Below are 8,468 nucleotides of genomic sequence, written 5' to 3' on the forward strand. Positions count from 1 at the left end.
CGGAATAATGAAATCATTATTATGGGAATACCTTTGATGCTTAAGGATCAGGCATATAGGGATTTTTTAAAATGCACAGTATTTAATTTGCTCCTCGGTTTCAAAATATTTAAATTCTGGGTTTATGCTAGTGCTATGATTGTTGTGATTTCTGCTGTTATTTTGTTTCATTTATTTTACACTAAACTTGGCTTACAATAAAACCCTTAAAATGAGTGTGAAATCTACTGAGTATGAATTTTTGGCAAAAAGTTGCCATATCTCATAACAACAATAAATGCATGCATGACAGTCTTTAACATTGTTTCATATTCAATACACATTATCTACCGTTAGTTGATGAAGGTCCGTGGGCCATAAAACGTCTGTTCCTTCAGCTCAGAATTGGTAAGTTGGTCCATACCTATGCTTGCCAAAGACATACAAAGGATCTACTGGTTCATGTTAACATAAAACTTGTCACAATTAACAGAATGCAGACTTATGTCTTGGTGATAAAGTACAATTATAAATTATTATTATGTAGTTAAACTTTTTGGTCACATCTTGTATATTGGTGCGCTTATTCCTATACCCATTGTCTGTCGTACAGCTTGTGTTGTCTTCCTGCATACATTAATCTGCAAATTGATTACACTGTGTTTATTTCTATTAAACTTAACATAAACCCCTCTACACCTCCCCCTTCCCATTTCGCAGTTGACTAACTGGAAACCCAGCCGGTATTCGCCCAAGTATACCCACCCATGCACTACTATGTACCTGATATTTAACAGCAGAATAGATTGTGCCTTACAGTTTACTACAGTACTTTTACAGATCACACCTGTGCAAGTTACTTTTCTCTGCTCTTTTAGCTCTTACTACATGCGGGAGTTTCCCCATTAATGCATCCCCAACGCTTGGATAACTGTCTACTCTGTTACAACCGTGTTTTCTTCTGACACTCGGAAAGTCCCATCCCACGTTTTAAATGCCTCACACAGCATATCCCAGGCCATTGCTATGGGTATTTTCCTCTGTCCGCGCTGCTCTTCCCTGCGTAATGCAGCGCTCTCAGCTCGGCTCCACTTCACTACCCCCTCCTTCCATGTGTCTATTTTTGGCGATCTTGCTGCCTTTCACCTTCTAGTGATTAGCCTCTTTGCCAGCAGTAGTCCTAAGATCGCAAATCGTGCCTGCACTTTATATCCTTCACCTTAGGGTATACCCCCAATATGCAGCTCTTCACCGTATTCCAGGTCTGTCCGCCTACCACATCTGTCAGCTTCTGCACTACTTGCGCCCAGTATTGTGTGAGTACCGGCATGTCCACAACATATGCATAAACACTGTGTCTTCTTCTATACATCTTAAACAGCTTGATGATGCTGTAGGGAACATTTTGTGGATTCCATGTGGTGTTAGATTTGCCCTTTGCATTATTAAGTATTGTATAAATTTAAAACGCGCATTACGCAACTCTACTTTCTGGTAGGCCAAGACTGACTCCCATTCTGCATCCGTCAGTTCTGTGATCATGTCTGCTTCCCGCTTCTCATGCAAAGTCCCTAATGGAGAGGTCTGTGTCTCTCTAATGCCCAGGTACAGCCATTTTGTCAAGTGCCTGCCGTTCCCCGTTAAATACAGCATGTAGACTAGTCCATTTGTTGGTGGTTCTTGCCCGTCAGGTGCCCATTCCCTACGCACAAGGCGCGATATGCCTGCATGTAATAGGAATAAAGTAGCAGAGAGCCTATTAACGCTAACAAAGTCTGCATGTGACATCAGTGTACCCTCATGAAACAGTGCTCCTACTGTTGTAATTCCTCCCTCCTCCCAGCTGGACAGTTGTCTCAGCGTAACCGTTCCCGTTGGTATCGTTAGTCTCAACAACGGTGTGTTTGGCACATAAGATAGATGCGGTTTAGTATATTTTATAGCATATCTCCAATATCTCAATGCTATCTGCAATAGCGGGGAGTCTGCAGTATTAATTGGGTGCGGGCTATGTAATTTGGCGTGCAATCTGCCCTGTTCTAGCATTCTGGGCATATAACCGATTTCTTGCAGATTTCGGCCCACCTGCCAGTATGAGAGCCATTGAAACCGACTCACCATGTAGTAGGCCTTAAAATCAGGGGCTCCCATTCCACCTTCTGTTGTTGACAGTATCAGTTTCTTGAGTGCCACCCTACGTCTACCCACATCCCATACCAATTCTGTCAGCAGTGAGTATAGTACCCTGAACACTTTCATGGGCATTAGTATTGGGATTGTTGTGAAGTAATACAATACTCTAGGATTGATAATATCATTAATGACATTTGAAATAACATCATTGATGATAACACTGTGCATGGCAGGGGCGCAAGTTATCGTTACTTAATGTAACTATGATTAGTGAATCTCAGTGTGTTTTTTCTATCTATATTCACTGAAAAAATCAAAGGCTACAGAGATGTTATAGTTAGGCTCAGATTTCACGCTTACAAAACCATAGAAATTCAGCAGTTATAGTTACCTGAGCTAACTATAACTTACGCCACCGCAATGCACTGCTTATGACAGAATATATTACATCACTCATGACATGGTCAATGACATCACTGATGACATCTCAAATGACATCACTGATGACATCATTCAGTGATTTTGAGTGTTTTGTAAACGTTTCTGAGTGTTAAAGATATATACTAATGTTCCACAATCGTTAAATTAGTTTAGTTTGTGTACTACTAATTAATGATTCTATTTTAAAATATAGTTTATGTGAGTGTCTGTGTAACTGTGCATATCTGAGTATGAGTGTGTGTGGCTCTATGGGTGAATAAGTGGACGTGAGTAGCTGTATGAGTGTGTAAGTGGTGCATGGATGAGTACGTGGGTATGTGAGAGACGGTATAGATGAGTAAGTGGGTCTGAGTTTTTGTATGAGTGAGCGAATGGGTGTGTCAGTGGCTGTATAAGTGAGTGAGTGAGTGTGTAAGTGGCTGTATAAGTGAGTGAGAGGATGCATGAGTGACTGTGTGAGTGAGTGAGCCAGTGTGTGAGTGTCTTTATGGGTGAGTGAGAGGGTACATGACTGGCTGTATGGGTGTGTGAATGGATGTCTTCTTTGGTATATGGGTGAGTGAATGGGTGTGTGAGTGGCTGTATGGCTGAATGAGTGGGTGTGTGAGTTAGTGTATGGGTGAGTAAGTGAGTGTGAGAGAGGCTCTATGGGAAACTATGTGGTTGTCTCAGTGACTGTTTAGGTGACTGAGTACATATGTTACTATCTGTATGAGTGAGTGGATGTGTGAGTATCTGTATGGGTGAGTGAGTAGTTGTGTGAATGGCTGTATGAGTGAGTGAGTGGGTATGTGAGTGTCTCTATGCATGAGTGAGTAGGGGCGTGAGTACTTATATGGGTCTGTGAATGGGTATTGGAGTGGTGTGTGTGTGAGTGGGTGTATGAGAGGTTATATGGGGGTATGGGTGGGAGTGTGAGTGGTTCTGTGGATGATGTCATCAGTGATATCATTTGAGATGTCATCAGTGATGTCATCAGTGATGTCACTAACCATGTCATGAGTGATGTAATATGTGAGATCATAAGCAGTGCATTGCAGGGAACTATGTTATAGTTAGCTCAGGTAACTATAACTAATGAATTGCTATGTTTTTTGAGCGTCTTAGCCTAACTATAATGCCCCTGTAACCTTTGTTTTATTCAGTGAATTTTTAAGGTTTTTTCAAAATCTATTTCCTAACTATAACATCCTTGTGACCTTTGTTTTTTTCAGTTAATTACTAAGGTTTAAAAAAAAATCTATTTCCTAAATATAATGTCCCTGTAACCTTTGTTTTTTTCAGTGAATTTCAAAGTTTTTAAAATTTTGTTTCCTAACTTTAAAGTCCTCTAACCTTTCTTTTTTCAGTGACTTTCTCAGTTAAATTTATTTTAATCCTAACTGTAACCTGTCACCTTTAAGAGTGTGTGTGTGAGTGGGTCTGTGGTTCTATGAGTGGGTCTATGAGTGCCTGTGTGTGTGAGTGTGTGTGTTAGTGTCTGTGAGTGGGTGAGTGAGTGGGTGCGTGAGTGCCTGTATGGCTCTGTGAGTGGGTCTGTGAGTGCCTGTGTGAGCCTTTGAGATTTCCAAGCTGGAAACTTGATTTGCACAATCAGGCTGACTGCGCCTGCTGCATTATCTGGAACTGCAGCCCTTTAGATGTACCTTGCTTCAAAAAGAATAAAGAGTGGATGCCAAGTTGGAAACTTGATTTGCACCATCAGGCCCTGCATTCTGACTGACTGCACCTGCTGAATTATCTGGAACATGTATGTACAAAGGAGAGAGAGACCCCTTGTTGTAGCCAAGGGAGTAGCGTACTCTTGACAAGTAAAACAAATATTCCCTTGGGTTGTGGAAAGAACAGGGACTGGATACAAGGTTCAACTCACAACTAAGTCGTACCTCACAGGGTGCACAATAATACAGCTCATCAAGGAAAATCCCACCTAATATTTGAATCAATTGCTAAATAGCACCGAAGTTTTTACAAAAATCTTTTATTGTTAAAAAAACTGGTTACAATGTTAAAATCTCAATACACATCCTATATATCACAATTTAATGCAAAACAATTGATAAAAACAATTCATAAAAGCAATTCATAAAGAATCCCAAATTACTTATTTATTTATTTATTTGAGTTTTATATAGCGCTGGCTAGACCCAGAGGTATCAGAGTGCTTTACATAAGGTTCCACAAAGTTAGAAAATTACATAAGCTAAAAGTTACATCAGTTACTCGAAAAACATTTCAGGAACGTAGAAGACGAGACAAGTGGTGTTTAGGAGGGAAAGGGTGTAGGGTAAAGGGGTAGGAGGGAAATAGGATGGAGAGACGAAGGAGAGTCTGCCCCAAAGTCCGGCTGGGTAGGTGATGGCTGAGGGGGAAGTCTACAGCCCATCTCCTCTTTAGCTATCAGGTAGCTCCACCAGGCATCGGTCAAAAGGCTAGGTCTCCACGGTCACGGTTCATGCAAATTTGGGGAGATGCACAGCGGGCCTTCAGGTCCAGGCTGCTGCGTGCGCCATCTTGTGGGGCGGGTTCAGGGGGGTCACCGCCATGTTATAGAAAGGAGGCAGGACGGTTTCAGTAATAACGAACCACAGGAAAACCGGGCTTCACACTAGAGAGTTGAGACCAGGTGCTCGAGGTAAGGAAATGAAGATGTAAAGAATAGACCAGCCGTCCCTTCAGCCCACTATCCAGGAACTACTTCCGTGATGGCAGTAACGGCGCAGGCCCTCAAAGGGACGAAATCTCAGGGCAAAAGCAGAAGGAGCGCCAAGGATGCTGAATCACACCCGAATCCATGTGTCAGTAGAGGGTGAAAGTGACGCAGTAATGATGTTCGGACAGAAGGCCCGGGCGGGCAGGGGCTGCGCAGCAGTCAGTGGAGGAGCACTGGAAAAAAGGCTTGGAACAGGCTCAACAGGTCAGCTCTGTGTTGTCAGATGTTGGCCATTTTACCTGCATTATTGGTGACTTGGTGAACAGTGGGTGGTTGTGCACCCTCCCCAGCCTCATTACCACACCAGACATTGACTATTCCGTGTTCACAGTCTTTTAATCGGTGATTTGGGGATTAACTTATCACTTTCTCTTTCCCCTGCTTCATTACCTCACCGGGCATTGAATTATTCTGAGTTTATATTCGCCATTTTAAGGTCAGGCAGCAGATGGAGACTGCTAAATACCTTGTGAGGAGATCAAACAAACGTGACCCAACTGGAATTAGTCTGCCTAAACCAAGAACTGGGGTTAAAAGACCTGCGTGTTGATAAAGGCGGGTGCAGGATATGCTAGTTCTAATGTGCGTGGTAAACGGCCGCCATGTTGAGGACAGGCAAAAAGGTCAGGTCAGCCGGTGCAGTCTATAAGCGTGATATTGTTTGCTAGCGCACATTTTGGAATTTTGTTCTTACTTGCTTCTTGACAAGGTGAGCAGATTGTGTCTTTGTGCTGGTTGCCGCATAGAGGAGTCTCCGGTGTTCAGCTACAGATTGGCTCGCTCGCCTGTGTTTTCCCCCCCTCGTGTTACGGTAGGCTGATGTCGCTTGCTGCTCCCGGCAGTGGGATTGCAAGTTTATTTCGCGGTATTACTTCTCTCGGCCTCCGGGTGTTTACTTATAATTTCCCGGGTGCCATCTTGGTTAATTTCGATGCAGGGATGTCACGGGTCATATCTCGTCGAGGTGGGATCGCAGCGAGGCGGTTTTGCATTTTGAATTATCCGCCAGTTCTCCGATTTCAGAATTGTCGATTTTGACGGGATTATGACGCGGCGTAACGCCGCTCTGGATGCCGGTGTGCGGTTTCATCACGGCGCATCAGCTCCTCGCGGCCATCATGTCTGCTGCGGACTCTGCGGACTTACATATAATACAATCAGTTTACATGATATACCATGACATGAAAAGAGAACAGGGATTAGACAGTATACTTTGTCTTTCAAAGAAACATATCCTATGGGACAGTTTAAAAACCTGGCCAGGATACACTCGTTATTTTCATATCTGCAAGTCTAATTCCCTTCGATTATGTACAGTGATGCGTCGACACGTTACAATGGGTTTGATTATTATTCCATCTTTATCAAAACAATAGTTAATTCGTTTATCTCTATATTACTTATTATATAGCTTGGTTTACATGCCCTGTATAAAGCAAGTATATATATAAAAAAAGAAATATTGTTTAAATTACACCAAAATGCTAATTACAATGGCAGACACAATCTACAAAAACCCTTATACTTTTATATGTTGTGCTTTGTTATACACATCTTTAAAAACCAATTGAGCACCATTTAAAAAAACACTATTCTACGAGATTCTTGCATATAGGCAATAAAACAAATCAGATTTCACCATTTATAAATACACTCTGCCTATATTTATAAAATGTGCAATTCATTAAACATTCATGAATCACAGTTCTAAAGTCATAGTCGAATGGATCTCACATTGTTACTTCAATCAAACCTAGATCCTTACTAAATCATTATATGGGATATGGGTCAGACCAAAAACTACACATACAGCCACTTGTCCCCTTGCAAGAAGGTCAACTTGACCCCAATCTTGCAGCATTTAATTCATTACCTTTTGAGTCAAACAGTCTTATAGGTACATTCAGTTCTTCTACTGATTAAATCTGTTTTCCGTTCGAATTTTCATCACTTAATGCAGATACTCTGAAAGAATTGAATAGGGCACAAACTAAGCAGAGTAATTCTAATACTTTGGCTATATATACCTGACTCGAAGATCATGGGGGCTAATTATTGCTATCTCACCTGCTTAGTGTGATCGATGTATTTATGCGATTCTAGCTTTCCTTATGGCCAACCCGAGGCTTCACTTGAATTTCCTGCTGAGTGGCTACTATATTTAAGTGCCTGGAAAGAGAAGGGGACTATTACTTTTAACCATCAACTCGATTGGGTCCCTGCATTCCTGCTCATAACTACGCAGTACCCTCAGCCCATGTTGTACCTTGTTTCCAAATTCACTTTCTTGTGCGCTCTCCCGTCTCCGTTCGTTCACAAGAGTAGAGTTTTTTTGGGGGATTCTGCACCTCCTCTCACTTGTTGCACTAGAGGGCGAATAAAAAGGCCCATTATATTTAATGCTGTAAACAAAATTTCTACAATCTTTTATGCTAGTAGTAGTTCCCTATTAGCCTACCGCTATCTACCTTCCTCTGAATAGACCTTTTCAGTTCTCACCTCTTTGACTGCAGGGAATCACCGAGAGATTTCTCCTCTTCGTTGGCGGGTAAGGGAAACCCGGAAGAACAACTTAGGTCTAAATAATGCTACGCGTCTTTTGTTTGGTTATCGTAGCCCATTCTTACTTCGCAACATTTACTTGTGCTGACTCTGCCTCTAAAGAACCAGGAAGTTATAGTTTTTGTAGGTAGATTTTATTATTGTGACCCGGAATTGCTAAAATCTCAAAACCGGGACCAATCTAAGTGTCAAAGGACCGAGGCAAAGGGCCGTGTAATATGTCTAACACATTATTTTTGTATTTCAAAATGTGTGCATATATTTCTGTCACTTTATTAATATCTCTTGGATTGTGTACAGGTATTTTTTATCGAAGTTGACATTCCAAATATGCATAATGCGTCCATTATGAAGTCAAACATTGATCTATTTTTCATCTCTCCAGGAACCTCATTCTCTAAGTTATCATAACTTCTACCCAATATGGTTAAATTGTAGTTCTCGGTTTCATAATGCTCTTGTAGTAATGGCAGTACTGACTCATTTGAAAATAGAAACAAACCCTATTATTGGTTAGCTACTATTTTCATCCAATCCTTACGTGAGTTTAGTCCATTATCTAGTGTGTTTAGATGACACATATACCACTGCCCACGTTTTTTTCCTTATTGAATCCAGATCACCTCCTCTTCTACTGATA

The 8,468-nt window shown here is 41.5% G+C and overlaps 1 long non-coding RNA gene across 1 annotated transcript; it reads right to left on the reverse strand.

Annotated features, from left to right (window-relative positions):
• Positions 1-4,518: 4,518 nt before the first annotated feature.
• LOC146810186 (uncharacterized) lies at positions 4,519-7,926 on the reverse strand. The gene is made up of 5 exons (XR_014966558.1): positions 7,766-7,926; positions 7,533-7,632; positions 7,334-7,435; positions 7,140-7,231; positions 4,519-6,407 (listed from the first exon to the last, which is right to left on the reverse strand). It is a non-coding gene; the product is annotated as an uncharacterized LOC146810186 (long non-coding RNA).
• Between the last annotated feature and the right edge of the window lie 542 nt (positions 7,927-8,468).

This window comes from Triturus cristatus, chromosome 7 (assembly GCF_964204655.1).
Source record: "Triturus cristatus chromosome 7, aTriCri1.1, whole genome shotgun sequence".
Classification (NCBI taxonomy): domain Eukaryota; kingdom Metazoa; phylum Chordata; class Amphibia; order Caudata; family Salamandridae; genus Triturus; species Triturus cristatus.